The sequence below is a fragment of the Anopheles funestus genome, chromosome 3RL, assembly GCF_943734845.2.
Source record: "Anopheles funestus chromosome 3RL, idAnoFuneDA-416_04, whole genome shotgun sequence".
NCBI lineage: Eukaryota > Metazoa > Arthropoda > Insecta > Diptera > Culicidae > Anopheles > Anopheles funestus.
In genome coordinates this window covers 39,997,501-40,017,583 of record NC_064599.1, presented here as the reverse complement: position 1 = coordinate 40,017,583, position 20,083 = coordinate 39,997,501, and the positions used below count along the sequence as shown (strand labels likewise).

The following is a 20,083-nucleotide window of genomic DNA, read 5'->3' as shown; positions in this document are numbered from 1 at the left end:
TAAAGTACTTAGTTAGTGATATAAGAAGTTATAAAATATAAAAAAAATAAAAATGTAATGTAATTGTAATTTTACAGTAATTAAAATAAATTAAATGTAAAATGTAATTTTTAATTTAATTCTGTGTTGGTATTAAGAAACAATTGCTGACATCACTTGAATGATGATACAACACAACATCAATTATTTTTTGATGACATTTTCGTACCCACAGTACCTAAAATAAAATTCAATTTCAAATTTTAATTTGACAAAAATAGACCCAAAATGTGTATATCGAATGTGAACGGCAGTACATATAAGAATGCTGTTTAGGAAAAATTCCATCAAGATACCGTCCTAACAAACATGAGCATCATGTTATTTATTATAAAATGGGCATCATCATGTTGAGCTGATCAATTATTAGAAAGCCCTTCTGTTCTGTTTTCTAGCTTTCGGGTGCAAGAGTAATTACAGAAGTCTTAGAACAAAAAAAAAAAAAAAGAAAATAGAACAACTGCGACGAAGGCTAAGCTTGGGTGAGAAAACAATAAGCTCACCGGGGCCTTTACCGGCTGGGACGAACAAATGCGAAAGCTTATAATCCAATGTTACAGAATGTATTTAATTCCACCGTTTTATCTTTTCAAATTTTCCTTCCAGCTTGTCGCAGTGAACGGCGGAGCAGTTTAATCGTTTGGTGTTTTGCTTTTTATCTTATTTTGTCAGCTTGATCTCACCAAGCTGGGATGCTATAAAACACACCCATGAAGCATCCCTTTCGAAGCTTTTTCCGTCGCCATGAAATTACCTCTTTATGTTACGGTAAATTCACTAGATAAAGATGAATGGTGTTATGGAGTGTAGGACGTGTAGCTATATTTGAGCCATTGAACCAAGTAGCTATTTTTTTGTACAACCTCCCACCGAAGAGAAGAATAAAACTATTCCACAAAAAAGCACCAAAAGCTTTCACGTCACGAAATTAAAAAATTCCACCATCAATTGAGCAAAATAAACAGAACGCAGAAGCGGTTTGCTAATGTTTCGCCGTTTGCACGCACAGCACGAACATGGCATACCAAATGATGCGAAATGTGTTGCGTTGATGGCCGTGCGGAAGGGAACGAATTTCGTGGAAATCAATCAACCTGAAGCTGTCGTTAGGCAAATAAAACAAATATCATTCGTGTGTTGTTTCTGTTGTTGTTTTTTCCACCCTTCTTCCCTTTGCATCCGATCGTCCTTATGCTTTAACCTTTGCGAGCCCCTCGGTGTACCCCGATCCTTGGAAGAGAGGATCAGGCATCGAGTTTCGTGAAGTAGCACAGGCCGTGCCTGGTACGAATGTGCCGAATCATTCTAACTCATTCAAATACCGCGTTCCGTTTCGCTGTGCTGCAGACGAAGGAGCTTTGCACGCGGTTTCACAAAACATTTGCGACACATTCCATCAGCTCTTCAGCGATGTGAAAGTGTATTTGATTACCGCACGTTTTTGCCGATGCTAGGAAGACGTTAAATCAATTTAGACAAGGTGTGGCCGAAGCAATGGTGTAGAAACGACACCTTTCGGTGAAGGTGTGCGTAATGATAGCAAATATTTTCCTGCTGATCTGTGCTATAAATGTAAGATCGTTTAAATGGAGTGATGCTTTGAAGGGCGATTTTTTTAAAGAACATTTTCTAATGAAGTATGTGTGTACAAATGAGTTTCGAGGAATGTCGATAGTGTTGGGATATGGTGCAACCTGCACAACCAACGAAGCCAATGACGTGAAACGTCATGTTGACACATCTGTCATGTTAATATGAATAAAAGAACTTTCTTCCATTCTATCTTTGTTACATGAGAAGCAGCACGTGTGTCCGCGTCCTTTTATTGGTTCCCCTCGAAAAATCGTTCTAACAGGTTATGGGCCTGCGCGCAACGCTTGATTAAAGTCGTAAAATCCTTTGGAATCAGTTATTTCTATTGTGAAAATGGAAGGAAATCGGTTCAGTATCGCGAAGCTGAATAACAGTAACTATAATAGTTGGCGATTCAAGTTGGAGCTTCTGCTCGTTCGGGAGGAGCTTTGGCGTTTTGTAGAGCCGGGTGTTAAGCCGGAAGGTGATACGCAAGCAGTTTGGGATGCTGGCGTTGCGAAAACTAGAGCGACAATCGGACTATTGATTGAAGACAACCAACACGGACTGATCCGCACTTCAAAGACGGCACGCGAAGCTTGGTTAGCGCTCCAAAATCACCACCGGAAGACAACCCTAACCTCAAAGGTATCGCTGCTAAAAAGGATATGCGACAAGCGTTACACTGAAGGAGACGATATGGCCGAACACGTTTTCGCCATGGAGGAGCTGTTCGAGCAGCTGGCAAACGCCGGACAAGAGCTGGAAGAAAATCTCAGAGTCGCGATGATTCTAAGAAGTCTTCCAGGCTCATTCGACACGCTGAGTACTGCTTTAGAAACCCGTCCGGAAGATGAACTGACGATCGAAATGGTCAAAAGGAAACTGCTGGACGAGGCGGATAAGCAACAGGAATCAGGTCGGGATTCTGTGCTGAAGGTTGGCGTCGGACAACGGCAAGGAAAGAAGAAACCTCTCGTGTGCTACAGATGTAACGCGGCGGGTCACAAGAAACGGGATTGTCCACAGCCGGAACGAAAAGCAGAGGACAACAAGCGTCGTGAAAGGCCGCATAGCAAGAAGGATGAGAGTGTATCTTTTGCATTCGTCGGAGCAACGGTAAGCAAATCCCCTAATAGTGGCCATACATGGGTAGTTGATTCCGGTGCGTCACGGCACACAATCGCGGATAAAAGTTTTTTTAGCGAACTCCACAGCAGCAATGTAGAGTGGGTGAAACTCGCGGACGGGAAACGTGCACAGGTTGAAGGCCAGGGCTCAGGAATACTGAAATGCTGGGATGAACATGGGCAGCCTAGGAACGTTAAGCTAAGCGCCGCACTTTACACGCCGAGTTTAGCTATGAATCTACTTTCGGTTCCTCAACTGACCAAAAGAAACGCCGTGGTGACATTTAATAACAGCGGATGTCGAATTTCATCCGGTAAAGAGACGGTTGCGGTGGCTTCATTAATTGATGGTCTTTACCAGTTGGTACAGCACAACGATGTAATTTTAGCTGTAGGAAGCAACCACAATATAAACTGTGAACACACGTGGCATCGGAGATTCGGGCACCGGGACACTAGGGCTATCACTCAGCTGGAAGAAGAGAGTCTTGCCACAGGGATAGTAATCAAGAAGTGTGGTGTAAAGCAACGATGCGAAGAATGTATGAAAAGCAAGAGCACGCGATTACCTTTTCCAAAAGAATCGCTGTCTTTGACGAAACTTCCTATGGATTTAGTTCATTCAGACGTTTGTGGACCGGTAGAAGTACCATCATTTAAAGGTTATAAATACTTTATGACAATGATCGATGACAATTCTCGATATTGCGTGGTGTACTTATTGAAGCACAAATCGGAAGTTGAATCAAAAATAGAAGAGTATGTTGCTTTGACGGAGAATATGTTTGGTCGTCGCCCAAAGATCGTACGCTCAGATCAAGGTGGAGAGTATTCGAGTAAGAAACTTCGAGATTTCTATAGAAGGAAAGGCATTCAACCACAGTATACGGCCGGTTATAGCCCGCAGCAAAACGGTGTTGCGGAACGCAAAAACCGCTACTTGGTCGAAATGGTAAGATGCATGCTTAGTGATGCCAAACTGGAACAGAAGTATTGGGCAGAGGCACTAAACACCGCAGTGTACTTACAAAATATCCTGCCGACGAAATCTACTACAGTTTCTCCTTACGAAATATGGCATGGAACGAAACCAAACGTAAAGCACCTGAAAGTTTTCGGTTGTAGTGCTTGGGTTCATGTTCCCAAGGAAAAACGGAAAAAGATAAATGCCACCGCGAAGAAACTCACGTTTATCGGCTATTCATCTGAGCACAAGGCGTATCGGTTTATAGATAAACAGACGCTTTCAGTAACTGTTAGTAGAGATGCACGATTTGTAGAAGACAATGGGCCATCCGAAGACACAGAATCTGAGACCTCGAACAAAGCTGTCGAAGAGATAGAATATCATTCAATTCTAAAGAAAGATGCGACACGCATGCCAGTAGAATATGAAAGTGATGATGAAGTTTTCGAATCAGCAGATAGCGAGGAGGAGACGGATAACTGCGAAGAAGGGCCAAGAAGATCTACACGTTCGACAAAAGGAATTCCTCCGATGAGGTATCTCGAAGTTACTGGCGCGATAAAAGACGACGTCAAAGAGCCTAGAAGCTACACAGAGGCGATCAATAGCTCCGAGAAAAGCGCATGGCAGGCAGCCATGGAGGAGGAGATTGCTTCCTTGAACGAAAACGACACGTGGGAGCTCGTACCAGCACCAACAGGAAGAAAAATCGTTGGGTGCAAATGGACATTCAAACGCAAAGAAAATGAAAAAGGAGAAGTCGTGAGATATAAGGCCAGACTCGTAGCCCGAGGTTTCTCCCAACAATATGGGACCGACTACGACGAAGTGTTTGCGCCCGTAGCAAAACAAGCGACACTTCGGACACTGTTGTCTATAGCAACACGTAGCAACATGATGGTGAAACACTTGGATATCAAGTGTGCATATTTGTACGGAGAGCTGGAAGAAAACATCTACATGAAGCAGCCTCTGGGATTCGAGGACCAAAATAAGAACCTAGTATGCAGGTTAAAACGAAGCATATACGGCTTGAAGCAGTCCGCCAGAGTGTGGAACAAAACGATTGATGGAATTTTCAAAGAAATGGACTTTCACCCAGGCGAGGCAGATTGCTGCTTATATGTTCGAAACAAAGGAGGGAGGCGCTCATTCATCCTAATCTACGTGGATGACATGGTAATATGCTGCAATTCCGAGGACGAATTCGAGAGCATTCGAAAAGCGTTAGAAAAGCGTTTCAAGCTTTCTAACCTGGGAGACCTCAAACAGTTCCTGGGAATCCACGTCGAGAAGATTAATGGATGCTACACGCTCGATCAGACTTGCTACATTGAAAAAGTCGTCTCGCGGTTCGGACATGAGGAAGCCAAACCTTCAAAGATCCCTATGGATGTCGCCTACGTAAAACAAAAGGAGGAGAAAACCCTCGATTCTAACGATTCTTATAGATCGTTAGTGGGCAGTTTGTTGTACGTGGCAGTAAACACTAGACCGGATATCAGCCACAGTATGTCACTGCTTTGTCGGAAGGTGTCAAACCCGACAAACAGAGACTGGACGGAGGCGAAGCGTGTCTTACGGTATTTGAAGGGAACCAAGGATCTCCGATTATACCTGGGAGACGGAAAAGGTGCGCTGGAATGCTACGCGGATGCAGATTGGGCCGGAAATGAGGGTGATCGTAAATCAAATTCGGGTTTCCTGATCAAATACGGTGGCGGCTTGGTTAGTTGGGGAACACGTAAGCAATCCTGTGTTTCGTTATCTTCCACAGAAGCGGAATTTGTAGCACTGTCAGTATGCTGCCAGGAGCTCCTGTGGACTCGGAAGCTGCTAAACGACCTGAAGGAAGAGTTTGAGGAGCCGATCACAGTGTGGGAGGATAATCAGTCCTGCATAAAACTGGTGGAATCCGATCGCATAGATAACCGCTCAAAGCACATCGACACAAAACACGCTTTTACAAAAGATCTACGCCAGAAGGGAGTAATCGATCTGCGATACCTGCCGACTGAACGAATGGAGGCGGATATACTAACGAAGCCGCTGGATCGTGTGAAGCTAGAGAGACACCGGGAGGCCATTGGTGTCAAGAACTGAACATGCCTTCGTTGAGGAGGAGTGTTGGGATATGGTGCAACCTGCACAACCAACGAAGCCAATGACGTGAAACGTCATGTTGACACATCTGTCATGTTAATATGAATAAAAGAACTTTCTTCCATTCTATCTTTGTTACATGAGAAGCAGCACGTGTGTCCGCGTCCTTTTATTGGTTCCCCTCGAAAAATCGTTCTAACAGATAGTACTTCATGTACGGTACCACTTCCTTACATACACGTAGACAATGCTACAAAGCTCCTTGAATTCGGGAGATTATAATTATAAATTATTTCCAAAGTACATGAAATGATTTTTTTTGGAAAATATTAAAGAGGAATAAACCATTTGCGTAACCACAGAAAACTAAAATAAAATTAATATCCATTGGATTGTGAAAATAAAATCATCCATACAACGTGCATGTAGGATTTTTTTGCGAATGAAACAATAATAAAAAATATATATGGTTTAAAATTTTCAAATGATTTTACTCAAATTTTCATGAAATCGTATCTTCTTAGAGCCATCTCACATTTCCGAAAAGTTTGATCGAGATATAAAGTAAGAACAACTCAAAGTAGAACTTTTCTTGCAGAATAATATTTGTTTTAGCTTTCCAGCAACCAGGAGGCCATCGTGCTGGTGCTTCCCGCGAAGTTAAAGTTTTTTTTTAAAGATAAGATAAAAAGCAAAGCATCGGAAACGTGCGCTATGTGAGATGAATTTGGTAACCACATGAAAACAAAAATACTTCAAAAGTTTTACTAGTTGTTGCATGTGCTTGAATAGTCGACGCCATAATACATATATCTTGGGTGGAAATTATGTAGCAAAAGCAGTGTTTTGTCCGTGGCTAAATCGTTGGTCTCGATGTAAGTTGGTTCGTTTTGATATGGTGGGTGGCAAGTAAAGGAAACACACATCCTACCCACCTACTGCCGGTGCGGCGCGCTCAAGTGCACAATCAAATTGTGTTTGCAAAATTATGTGCTCCATTACTGCCACCTCGTGGAACTGCAGGGCGTTGCCTCTCTCTCTCTCGCTCTCTGCTGACCTGATCGTACAGATTAAGCTCAGTTTCTCTGAAGAAGCTTTGCGTATATTTTGCTCTCTATTTCTATTTCCTTACTTACTTCATTCCCTTTTTGGGGTTCTGTTAGACCGGCGTCCTTAACCCGGTAGGGGCGTAGGTAGGATTATGGCGGCAGTTACCGGCAGTTCGCGTCAGAACAGAAAAGGACGTAGGTCACCGTGTTTGCCGAATCTTCGTGCCCGTGTATACATAGGATAATGTATCCTACCCACTCGCGCAAACCATTTGAGTAAGGATCCCAAGTACAGTTCGGGAACTAGCCGGCACAAGGGACGATGCCCAACCTACCGGAATCGTCATTCCCGGAATGGGCAACACTCTCCGGTGGTCCGGTTTAATGTTACACATTGCTCTGCCACTGCCCACAGACGGCGGTGCACGATTGCCTCACTGTTGTGATAAGAAAACTTGAAACAAAAGCCGATTAGATTGTTTCATATTTATTTTGGCCCCGAAAGAAGAAGTATGCCCGGTACGGTGCACACACACTCGCTGAACTCTGGATATGAACTGGCGAAAGCGGATTAGATCCGAAATGGCCTTGTGCCCATTAGTGCAGCGGCGGGTGAGGGGACGGTGGTGCCCCTTCTTTTTTGGATGGTGAACAGTGACAGCCTTTGGTGAAAGTTTTGCTGCTCCACTTTTCCAAAAAGGGTCAACCCTGAACGTTGCAGAGATGGAGATGGGGAAATAAGCTGAAGCATCGAAATGATAACCTAATGTAGTGTGGTCCTTTACGCTTTGAGAAGAGAGCGGCAAACATGAAAATCAACCGATGGTAATTAGTGGAACATAATACGAAGGTTCGTACCAGGATAGTGACATATGACGAATATTTTGTTTTTCTTGGAAGAGAATAGTAATCTAATAGGTATTCTTGCCAACCCCGACAGTATCTGTGAACCTTTTTGAAACAACCTGTTGCTAGGTCCCGTGTAAATAATTTGTCATGTCTGCTTGCCAGGAAGCAACAGTATTAGTGTAGTAAAATTAACGAACTTTGCTCATTACGTTCCTTGTGCTTAAATTAATACTATTTCCATAAATCAGTCAGGCCTGGTAAGGCATACTGTTTGGTAACTTCTTAAACATGATTGAATAATAAATAAATCTATTAAAAAATTATCTTTTGAAGCTTTATGGTTTACAAACTACCATAATATGTTTTAATAAATCTCAGCCGGTTACTGGTGGTACCGGTATTTCCTTAACATTGCAAGACTTATCTGAACCGTTTCGCCAGAAGAGGGATTAACTATGTGGCTCCGTTGTAGCAGTAAATCTTGCAGTTATGGAAAGCATTATCTAATAGCTCCTTAAGACATATCGAAGAATTGTGAATAAGGTAGATATTAACAGTACGAAAAAAAGACACGTTTTAACTAAGAATGTTTAATTTATTGAATAAGCTCATTTAGCGTTTCTCGTGAAGCATTGTGGTATCTTTTGATGCGAGTTTAATTCGTTCCTCCTATCTCAAAACAATTTTTCCCATTAAAATTCATAAATACGCCAAAGCCGCCAAGTTCATAAATACCCCTTTCAAAACATATAATAAACACTTATTTTGTTTACACAAAAAATTTGTAATATATGCATAATTCACATTCAAAAACGTAACAACCAAGTCAAATCATAATATTGAAACGTATTTTATACATGGTGGCTGTTTGCCATCTTAAACACTACTCACAATCATTCTCCCTGCACACAAATATGTGATCATGATATCAATAATAATTTACCCATTTGCCCATCTCCCACCATAACAGCAACCTGTTGACGATCCTAAGAAGTGTCTTGAAGTAGTTCAATAAGGCCTTAAATCATTTTCCCAGCCCAATGATAACTGGTAGGAAAACACTTATGGGTATTACAGCTAAACCACTGTAGGACGTGAGACACAGCAACGTTTCCAGCAGGACTCGTTATTAATTCACTGTTAAAGGAAAGTGAGTTAAAGGAAATCTTGTAATTTACACCAGAAACTTTTAAGACGGTTAGTGCTTTTTCATAAATTGTATTCTGAATAGTTAACTCACATTTGATAAATTTCAATGACCAATATGAGGCTTCAATTAGTTGAAAATATCGTTAGGTGATCTTTTTTATATATTAAATTATTTATAAAACTGCAACAAGTTGTTTATTACTAATTTCCATGTACATGTACATGTAAAAAATTATCCCAGGCAGTTCATTTACGGCTGTACTCAATATTCAGGACAAAAAATCAGACGATAAACTATTCGCTAGATCCAGAATGGCCACAGTATCCACTAGAAACAATGATATATCAAATCTCAAGCTAATTTGTAATTCACTGAATATGTCTACTGTGCCGAATTGAATTATTTCTATTAACTTCTCCAGACTTTTGGACTTCGTTCAGTTTATACTAATCCCGTTCCAGATGAGAATCTCCATAGTACAAGATCGGTTTAAGAACTGGTTTGACAGCTTAACGCTTAAGAACGATAGCCGTTTATAAAAAAAATATAAATGAAATATCAAATTTACTTACGCGTGTCGGTTTTCTGCACAATCTTGTCTTTTGTCCCGTCTTGTAATATTTAGTCCCGTATTGCGATAATTGCATGACATTGAGTTGCAAGTCTCTTTGATGGTTTACTTATTGCTGACGTTGTTAAATAATTTACATCACAAAGCATCTCTTCCCAGTTGATGCAACTGTTTATTTCCTACGGATCAAGCACATAATTACGCAAGCTACTGTAAGTGTAAATTCCATCCACGCTTCTTTTGTAAATCAGGTAGTTAAACAGAGTGCTACTATTAGCCGGGATTGGGTACAACATTGTTGCTGTAGCGGTTGTTTGGCCTTTTTTGGTTTTGTTATTGTATTCCTTTCTTGCGTGTTTTTTGTGTTTTATGTTCCTAGCACCAGATAGTACATCGCATGCCATGCACGAATGTGCAGAAGTAATGAGAAAATCAAGCAATCCGTGGCATTAGACAGAAGTCGTCAGATAGATATTCATCATCGTCTCTTGAGCATGGATGAAATCTGGGATTATTTCTAGAAAAAAGAACACACACACACACAAAACAAAAAAAGGAGACACAAACGAAAAGACCTGTACCGTAGATGGTGGGCTACAGAGCAAAACCGAGCTGGCAACGGCATAAACACGACAGAACTGGAAACACGGCATCAGATGAAAAATAATCTCCTTCCTGGCGTCGTTCTTATCCGTCAAGGTAAGGGTATACCAGGACGGATGAATGCATGCAGCGGGTACAGGAACCTCGAAAAAATTCAACTTATTCTTCTCGGCAGAACAATGTTGGGTTTAGTTGTGTTATATTTCATTTTCGTGTTGCTTTGTCTCTCGGTCCCCCAGTACTTGACGCAACTCTCTCCCGGTTCACCCATTCGGTATTCTCAGTATTTGATTTTTCCTCCGCTTTTTTTCCGGGTCATGTTTTTCTCCTGCCCGATGACGACAGCGACCACTTTCCTTGTGGCACACGCAAAAATGGGCTTCCAATTCAAAGGCATGGGAGCGTGAGCGTTTTCTAATGCTGTGGAACACCCTTACGCCCTTACGCCCTTTCGCCCGTACCGGCTCCATCCGAGTCCCACCCACACGGATGGGTCGTCTGTGGGCGAGTTATGAAAATTCTTTGATGTTTTTTTTTCGCTCTTTTTGCCCGTCCTGATAGGAGCGACCATCGTACGGTAAGAAGATGATCGTCGTTATTGAGGATGATGAACGGAAAAGAATGCTTAAAAGAGTCGCCCCAATGGTGAGGGGTGTCGTTACCACACGCGCCAGTAAGTACGACACAGGCTGTGAAACAGATTTCTTGTGTCGGGTTTTTTTTTCGCGTTTCGTTACTATTGCGGAAGATGCTTATCCGGTTCCATATGGTTTTGTCTTGCAAGTTGCTTCACGCCACGGAGAAAGTTGTAAATGGATCTAACGCTTAACGCCACTTCATGTACAGTACAGTGTAATGGTAGTTATCGTTAAACCGTAAAATTACTTTCTCGTAGCAATGCGTTTTGTGATCGTTACTGATCGGTGTGAATTTGGTACTAGAGATCGAAATTTAAAAAAATTAAGCTAAAAACACCCTTAAAATGGATAGAAAACTATTGCTTAATCGCATGTTTCTGCGTAAACAGGCGCACATTCCCTTGGCCGCATATCAATGCCTGAAGCATTTTCGTTCTACATATTCTATCCGACACTGTGGGGGAAGGAAGGTTGGAGATGAAGAAATTGAAGGGGAGGAATACATCGAAAGGGACATATTTCCACCGCTGTGGGAATGTTTAATATTCTCGCAATACTAGTAGCAACTCCCACCGACACGGTCCGACAACGCTCAATCTCTCGGTTCCGTGCTGAGCGAGAAAGTTTTTCCAACCCGCTGTGAAGCCTATGCAAGGATGTAGCAGTGTACGAAAAAAATAAGTTGATGAAAAATGCTTACATACTCCCGACCTGGTCGGGGGAGAAACAGCGATTAGTCGTCCCCACGTGTCGGACGTATGCTGGAACACGTTCTGCAAGGTTTTCTTCCTCGTGGTACGTGTGCATGAATGATGAACAGCACCCGGTAGGAGGTCGGTAGATAGGTGAAGGTACCGAAGAGTTAGATAAAGTGGTAGTTGCACTATTCCTGGTCGGTCAGGTGGTCACACCATAACCGGTGATCTAGTTCCGATGGTGGCAATTTAATGTGTCGGTCAGCCCTTCCGCTACTAAAAGGTTCGTACGGATGGGCCGGTAGATTGTCCGGTGGTTTATGGCATCACTTTGGTAGGGTTATCGTTGTAACAGGCAACAGTTGCAGTCTGTGTTTCTGGATCGCGCTGTTGTTCGAATGCAAGCTTTGCCTACTTCTGGCAAATGTTTACAAAGCGAAAGGATAACGTTTTTTTTCGCTTTAATTCCATTCTTTGTGGAAAAACAAAATGGTGCACATGTACTATTATTTTGCATATTTTATAACAAAAAAGCATAAAGCGTGTTGTAAAGTCACAATTAACGATGTTCTATTCAACACGCATTTAAAAAATCGCATCAATGTTTAAATAATGTACAAAAAAATGGTGTCATTACTCGTTATAATCTATTATTACACTGGGAACATGTAATACCCGGTACGCGATAAAATGAGAAGTTGAAATGAATATTCATTAGCGGATCTTTTACTCAAATCTAAGCCAGGGATAAAACGGTTTTTCTTCTCGACCGATTCAAACGATCGCCATTTGCATGAACGAAGCATCGGGTCAACCGAACCCATGCTTGAAGCAATCAACGTGGTCGTGGCGTTGGGCGAAAGACAAAGTGTCGGATGGCAGTTTTGTAAAACATTGTGTACGTCGTGCTGGTGAACCCGGGTTGGGATTTTCAACCTGAACGGGAAGCTTTCATCTAGACCGTATCATGTGATTTTGTGTAATTTTTAATAATACTAAATCTAGGTAATAGGGAAACAATTTTGCTATCGCAAGGAAGTACTTCATTCTTTCGCGTTGAACCATTCTTGTGTTAAAAAGGAATTGTAAATAAAGCTAATCATAAAGTTGACAAAAAGTGAAATGATTATTCAAGCAATGGTTTTAATGATGCAAGCGTGATGGGAACTTTCACTAGAAAGGTACTCAAGAACGAGTTTTATTTTGCTCATTAATCACTACAAATTAAATTTCGATTAAATTTCGATCAAATACAATAGACGAAAAGAACAAGCTGCAAATGAGCGAAAGCATGGATCAATATTGAGCTGACAGTAGTGAGGTTCTCGGTACGACTAATCACTACCACTTGGTATGCTGTCTGTATGCTACAACACACTCGCCTTGCTCAGTGACCGGATGATGCTTGTTTAGAAAGGCACATTTACCAGCACCAGTGGATTTGCTTGATGGATTTCCAATTATTTCGTACCAGGATTACAGCACATGAAAGTGCAGCTGGTATTCAATTATCAGGCAGGTTGGGCTGGTACCAACGACGGTTTTCACCGGGGACACATTGTGCACGTGCTGCATTGTGCATTGGAGGCTGGATGGGTCTACTGGGTTAGGTCTGATCCATGTGGCATATGTATGGGTGGTTCCAACAGCTATTTATTACACCGGATTATATTGGGGCTGCAAAGAACCGACAGTGGCAGCAGACTGTCGCACACAAAGCTTACACGACCTTCGCTCACTGTAAATCAATCACTTTCATGGCCAAGAATGTATTTGGTATGTGCATTGCTTCGAGTGGTTATAAAATTATGATTAAGTTATGATGCGTTTTAGTTTGAAGGATTAGGTTTGCAATTAATATTGTGGCAAGCATTTCAGCATAGGAAATGTGATTCACGTACGTTTAAAACATTAAAACAAATACTATTTTTTCAGTTTTTCGTTGCAACCGTATACGATAATATCTAAACGTATAAACAAGTGAATAATATCTAATTAAAGTCTTGTTTTAGTTTTCGTGTAGTAAAAATTGGAAAAAGTAATACATTTTTTTTATTAATATATTATTTTTTATCAGGAGCCTATGCGATGATTCTACATGACAGGGTATCAAATCCTATTCGGGTCGTCTCTCCGTAGCAAGGAGTGACTATCCGGTTACATGGTGAAAATAAGTCGTAATACGGCCTTTCTAATAATAGTAATACGACCGTTTCTTTACAACAGAAAAAAGCCATCGCATTACATTTGTAAATTGTATTTTTATAAAGAATTGCTGCCGTTTCTAAAGCGAATCATAAAAAAAATCATCAAAAATGTAAAGTTGTTGTCACAAAAAAGTTTTCTACGTATTCGTTTTTGACTTTATCTTAAATGTGTTGTTCCTGTTTCAATGATATCTTGTTGGTTATTTATTTTCCTAAACATATACAAAAACGGCATCCAACCTTGCGGAACGATATGTGCACGGTACGGAAAACGTACAAGAGAAAATGTGATGGTCAGCTCTTTTTTGTGTTGAAAGCTGTTTTGAGCTTCGTAAAAATCGAAGGAATAATGATTGCAAATTCCTACATTAAAATCCTGCAACAAGTTCTATAAGATTTATCCAATCAGACGGGAATGTAAGAGAAGTTCGTATTTTAACAGGGCAATGGCAAAAAACTCTACTGCCACGATGAAAAATTATATCTTCTGGTCTTGCTGAAGCTTTTGCAACAGGTTCCAAAAGCCACAGGGGTATATATAGGCTATCGCAAATAGATTCTTTAATTCTAACATTTCTTTTCTATGAATAAAATGAAAAGAGCATTTTATTTTGATTTTGCATTTTTATCATTTTAAATTAATATTTTGCTACAGGAAAATTGTCTAAATTGTCTTTATTGTTTTAAAAACAATCTCTAGATACAAAAAATAATGCACAGCATTAATTCAATTTGAACTAAACGAACGAAGTAAAGTTATTTGATTTTATTTTACTTTTGTCTACCACTGTAATATCAAAACAGTATCAAACTTAACTTATCATTGTGTATAGGTTTCCTAGGCGTTAATTAAATTAACATTTTAAATAAAACAGGCTAAATGATTGTACTATTATTTCTTTTTAATTTTTAAGTACATGGAAAAGTTTTATAAAGGAAACAGGTAAATATCATTCCCTTAGTTGAACGCAAGCAAGAAGGGATTAAATTACACGATAATGACGTACTTGAATAATATAATTGATGTTTGGAGACACATCTTCCGTTTCATGAATATTCAAATGCAATGGAAATGTTGTACGTTAAAAGCGAGCCTTTTCGCAGCGTGTTGATGGAAACGTGTGCATGTCTATGAGAAACAAATAAAATTAAACCTGTACACTACATGCACATAGTACTGAATAGTGGACACTCACTAAAAAGGAAAACGCTACATTAAGCATTACAAAAAGAGAAGAAAAGTTTAAATATTTTCTTTACGTAGATTAATTTCTTGCTACTCGTACCACACAATACCCGTCCCGTGCATTAAATCATTAAAAAAAAACATTACGAACAAACAATATAATTACACCGTTTTGGCAAATGCATTCGACTCGCTTCGTGAAAATGGCGCTCATTATGTAACGGTAACGGTAACGGATATGTGTTCTCGGTTCGTCCATCATTCCCAACCGCCAATTGATATCTCGCCACGTCACTCACGTCTGTCCGTGATTCTCATGGACACTCTCGGCCGATAAGAAAGGAGAAGGCTGCTTAGCAAAATTGAAACTAATTGGACAAGTGTACACCAACGCTTGGAGACATCGGTTTAATTTCATCATGTTTCATCCACTGTATCACGCCCTGCTAACGGTCGGAGGGTAATATTTCTTTTTGCGTTTTCACGAATTCGCACTTATCTTGCAATCGGCCCCTTGACGTGTGCTGTGCGGTTATATTTTTTCGCACGGTATGATAAAGGCGACCGTTTTCTTCACTACATTAACCACGCCCGCCGTCGATCATCACCAGCACCAGCAGCATCATCATCATCATCATCATGAGCATGGCCGCTACACCACCACCATTGGCACCGTTGTGGTCACCACCACCAAACCACGTACAGTAAGGAAGAGGGGTGTGGGATTTTTCTCCGCTTCGAAGATTTATTTCTTTCGCACTGTTCTGTCGTTTTGTGATAAATCATATCCACACGGGTGGATTGTTTGATCTATCGGCAGCAAACTCCCACAGTTACACAGATATGCACATACACACAAACACGCGCGCGCGATCACAGAACCCGTACAGCACTAGTACGTGTATGAACCGCGATGGTGTTGTGACTTTTCTTGACACTGCTCTATGCCGTGGTTTGTCTTGAGCGATTGCACGCGAGAATAAGTTTTGCCCTGGCACACAATAGAATCAGATATATCTATAAGCCTTTGCAGCAAAATTTGGTCCGCTTCTAACGAATTGGCCTATTCACTCAAATTGTACCTTTTCGTTCCAACATTTAGTTTCGTCTATTTCTCGCTCTTTATCTCTCGCTCCCCCTCTCTCTCTCTCACACACACACACACCCTCGCGCTCTCTGTATTCTTCAACCAACTGTTCTAGCTAACTGTCGCTTACAAATCCTGCTTATCTTATCTAGGGGTTTGTTGTCGTTTGTGATTAAAATAGCTACCACCACACGCACCAACCACGCAAAACCCCTCGAGCGAGCTTTTGAGCATTTTCGATGGAAAACAATGGAAAACTTTCACACCAGTATTATGCCGTGCCATTTCGTTGTTGATGCCGTCGCTTTCAGTACTGTTGATGCTGACGCTCGTCTTGCGCTACCACCATTGACCACTAATGGGGCCCAACATTACTCTTACACACGCGTACACACTCACGATTCGGTGACCGCACCCATACCCTTCCTGTTTTCACAACTCTTATTGTACACTGGACGAAAAACTATCGTAATTCTGCAATCCACGGATATCCGGTTGAAGTTTTGAGTAGTGTTATGCACTGTATGGAAGCGAAGGAAAATAAACTGCTGCAACTGGTATGCCGTGCAACCATCCATGCACATGGAAATGCATTAGCACATTTTATTAGTGGCACGCTCGATTGCTCGCAAAGAAACACGGGATGCACTTAAGGGAAAGTATAAAAATAAAAACATTTGCGTTGTTCTTTTTTCGTTGGGGTAAGCTAACTTTTTTACGCTTCTTATAAAGTCCATAAACTGTGGTCGTTATGAAATTCGTTCCCCAAATTAGGTAGATAGTGTGCGGCGTAATTCGAAAAACTGAGAAAACTACACCCATTTAATTGGTTTCTGTTACTATTCGTAAGCAATGCAAAAGAAATTATGGAAATCGTGTCCGATGTGTTTTTGTATAATGTTCAAAAAAATTGTTTTCCATTAAAGTTTAAACAAAAAAAGGTAAACTGGAGAATTCCATAAAAAAATGTTTTGGGACATTTTTTGTGTCTACTTTTTTGGATCAAATTACGTTTCAATATGACACAACAACGCAAAAACAATTCTCTTTCACATTCATCCACATGTGGTCATTTGATGCTGGAAACACGCCTTTTTCTTTGTGGAGGAAAAATAAATTTTCCATTCGATCTTGAGAAAAACACTTTGATCACTTGTGCGATCGCGACGGCAGTATGCAATCAGTATTAAAAGCGAACCGTTAGAACAAAGCTGGATTTTCTTTTTGCTGGCACGGATCAGTTTCGGATGTGGTTCGATCACGGTCATCGCTTCGTTGCCGTAACGTCGAATGGTCTATTTGTAGCGCGGCGAATAACGTTTTCATGTGCGAAGAAATGGTCGTTAAAAACCACGGGTCAGTTATAGTTTGCACTGGATTTGTTATTTTGTTTTGTTTGTGTTTGTTTGCCAAATTTCTTTTTCACACAGACACACACACATATATGTAGAGAGGGGGGTGGAGGAGGAAGAAGAAAAGAAGCACGGTGGTGGTGACGATGTTGGTGGCCAACAGTAGTCGACCGAGAAAGAACCTCCACCTAGCTTACGTGTACACCGATCGCGTTGGAGGCGTTATCCGTACGCTGACGATTTTGAGCTAGTACTGAGGAGACGCAATCATTGGGCCGCTTGGCAAAGCAACAAGCAACATGTTGAATACAGGTGAGTGCCGCTCGGAAAACTGCGCGCGCTTCTGTGAGTGTCACCGTGCAATATATACGCCCTCAACGTACCAGTGTGTTTTGTGGCTTCCAGTGAGCGGGTCTTTGTTAGGTTTTTGGGGCGCTGGAAACAAAACTGCTGCCCAAGCGTTTGGTGAGTACCGGCCATGTGACCTGTTGACCGGCGATGGTTTGTTGGCTTCGAAAGCAATCTAGCAGAAGCGTTTCAACCGGTCGGGTTGATGAAGAGACACGCTCCGGGTAGACGAATGCAGTTTGCGATGAAAAAAGTGACCTATCGGATGCCAATCAAGTGTAAATATTTCAATAAAATAGCTGAAGAAAATTTCAATTAACTGCACATCTTTACTGAACTAGTGTCTGGCAATGGTGTTTTCGGATCCAGTGAATCTTCAAAGCAATGCATGCAAAAAACCTCCCAACGCAACGGAACTCAGCGTGAAAGAAAATCGACTCAAAAAAAAACCCGAACAATCCGTTGATAACGTTGATGTCCAACTTTTTGTGACGCGAAAGTACTCAACTGGTCCGTTACCGAAAGGATAGTTTGAAGGTTCTTTCAAAAGCGAGCATTAATCTGACGGGCACCTGTGCTTCGAAGCAATATTTGTCACAAACCTTTCAACAGCTAAGCCGTTGTAAAATGTCGTGCTCGATCAGAATACTCGTTCGTCATACTTTGTAAATGGTTATTATTTTCGTTTCCATTTGTCTCCTTTCCTCGCTGAACATACAACCGCATGAGCGTGTACGTAGCAAGTTGGAGCGTTTACTGGTGGAGGCGCCCAGTACCTGGTATACATTACTTTAGTGTTTCTCCACAATTACCTTGGGATGCTTCCATAGTGAGTGAAGGTGAAGGAGCTTTCGTGGATAAAAAAAAACCGAAACGGTCACCCTGTTTTATTACAAACTGCTTACGCAAAAGTGGGTGTGTTCCGAAGACAAATGTTTTGTGACGTGGTCATTTTAATGTCCTCGTCCGAAACATTTCGTACGGATGCATCATATCCCTGTTTAAGGCACGTTTCAAGTGACCTTTCCAGGCAATTACAAGTGATTGCTGACAATAATTGATAACAATGTATGAAGAGCTCAGCTTTTACGATCGTTACCATAGTAAAGATGCAAACAATGGTGTGTTAAGGACAGTCGTTTTCCCGGGATGCAGTTAAACCGCTTGTAAAGAATGTGAAAATAATGCGGAATTCGGCGAAACGTTTGGCGCAGACAATATGTTTTCAGCCCATGTAGCGTAGGTAATATAGGAAGTTTATTGAAAAAAAAAACAAAAATTCGAAAGTTGTGTGAGCATGTAAGTCACGTGCCACCAAAAGTGGTAAAACATTTACACATGTTTATAAAAATCCGTTGTTTATAAGTAGAAAATAATCCGACGTCCTTCCAGCATCAAATATTTTGCTCGAATTATTATTTTTTTTTCTTAACTAACCTTTTATTTATTATTATTACCTTATGACCAGGACGGCAACTCGACCAGGTCGGTTCTTACATAAAAAAATATTATTAAGTTCAGTATATGGGGCATCAAACTTCATTTGTTTATAGAACAATGTTTGATTATTTAACTGAATTGATTTGTACAAATTTAGGTAATAAAACTCAACATTAATTACAACAAGTTGGTTGGTTGAGAATTAAAAAAAAATATATTGTTATGTTAGTAGTATTTTATTTTTATCGGTGAAACCTGTTGCCGTAGTTTAAGCGCTGATTTTATGAAATAATTTCACATAATCTTCGCATTATTTATTAGTCTTTAAGTATAATGCTACCGATTGAAGCATGGTTTTGCTAAAGGTCCTTGAGTGTTCCGTTGTTTGATTTGATTTGGTATAATTTGTCCAAAACATTGTAATTTTCAGTATCTACTCATTGTTACATCATTTTCCCATAAATTAACCACGCTTACAAACTCTTATGTGTCCTGCAGCGGTTGAGCAAGTTCTTGGAAAATAAAGCTATGCTGCTACAATTGCTATTGCAGCTTGGCATTCTTGATTTTCACATTTGTTATATTTCGTCCCATCCCAAAAGCAAAAGGGCGGTTTGTGTTTGTGCTAAAAATCGTAACCTCCTCGTTTTGCAATACCCGTACCACAAAGGAATGCTGGGAACAATGTTTGAATTGAATACAATTTTGAAGTTCCACCGTTTAAATGGTATTAGCAGTCGTTATAAAGTGGCTTCATCTGTCCCACAACAACTGGCATGGGTTTTCCCTCGTTTGAGGACATCGATGGGAAGGTGGGTCGAACAATCGGAAAGCGAGAGGAAAGGTGAGAGCATTTCAAAACGCTCACAATGAGTGGCTAGGCGTTTTGTTTTCGGTCCGCCAGCCCAGATCGTCAGTTGTGCCCAAACTGGGCATTGGGTTGGGAGTTGTGTGGGGCGTGGGCTAGGTACGGTGGCGAATGCAACAATTTGCCATTTGTTCAAAAGCCGACGGGCCGAGGCAGAAGGTTCCGGAGCTCGCTGCTCACTGTTCCAGCGGCCGGAATGGAACGGACACTCAAACACACCCAGTTCGTG

At 41.0% G+C, this 20,083-nt stretch overlaps 1 protein-coding gene across 6 annotated transcripts in view; it reads right to left on the bottom strand.

Moving 5' to 3' along the window:
* The window catches only part of LOC125768827 (uncharacterized), a 109,382-nt gene that overhangs the window by 36,926 nt on the left and 52,373 nt on the right, over nt 1–20,083 (bottom strand). For 2 of the 6 annotated variants that reach the window (XM_049437004.1, XM_049437005.1), the window contains exon 1: nt 17,396–19,150. The exons of the other annotated variants lie outside the window; for them this stretch is intronic. The gene's annotated coding sequence lies outside the window, so the exon portion shown is untranslated. Of the gene's footprint in view, nt 1–17,395; nt 19,151–20,083 lie in introns of those variants that run through there. 6 annotated transcript variants of the gene reach the window in all.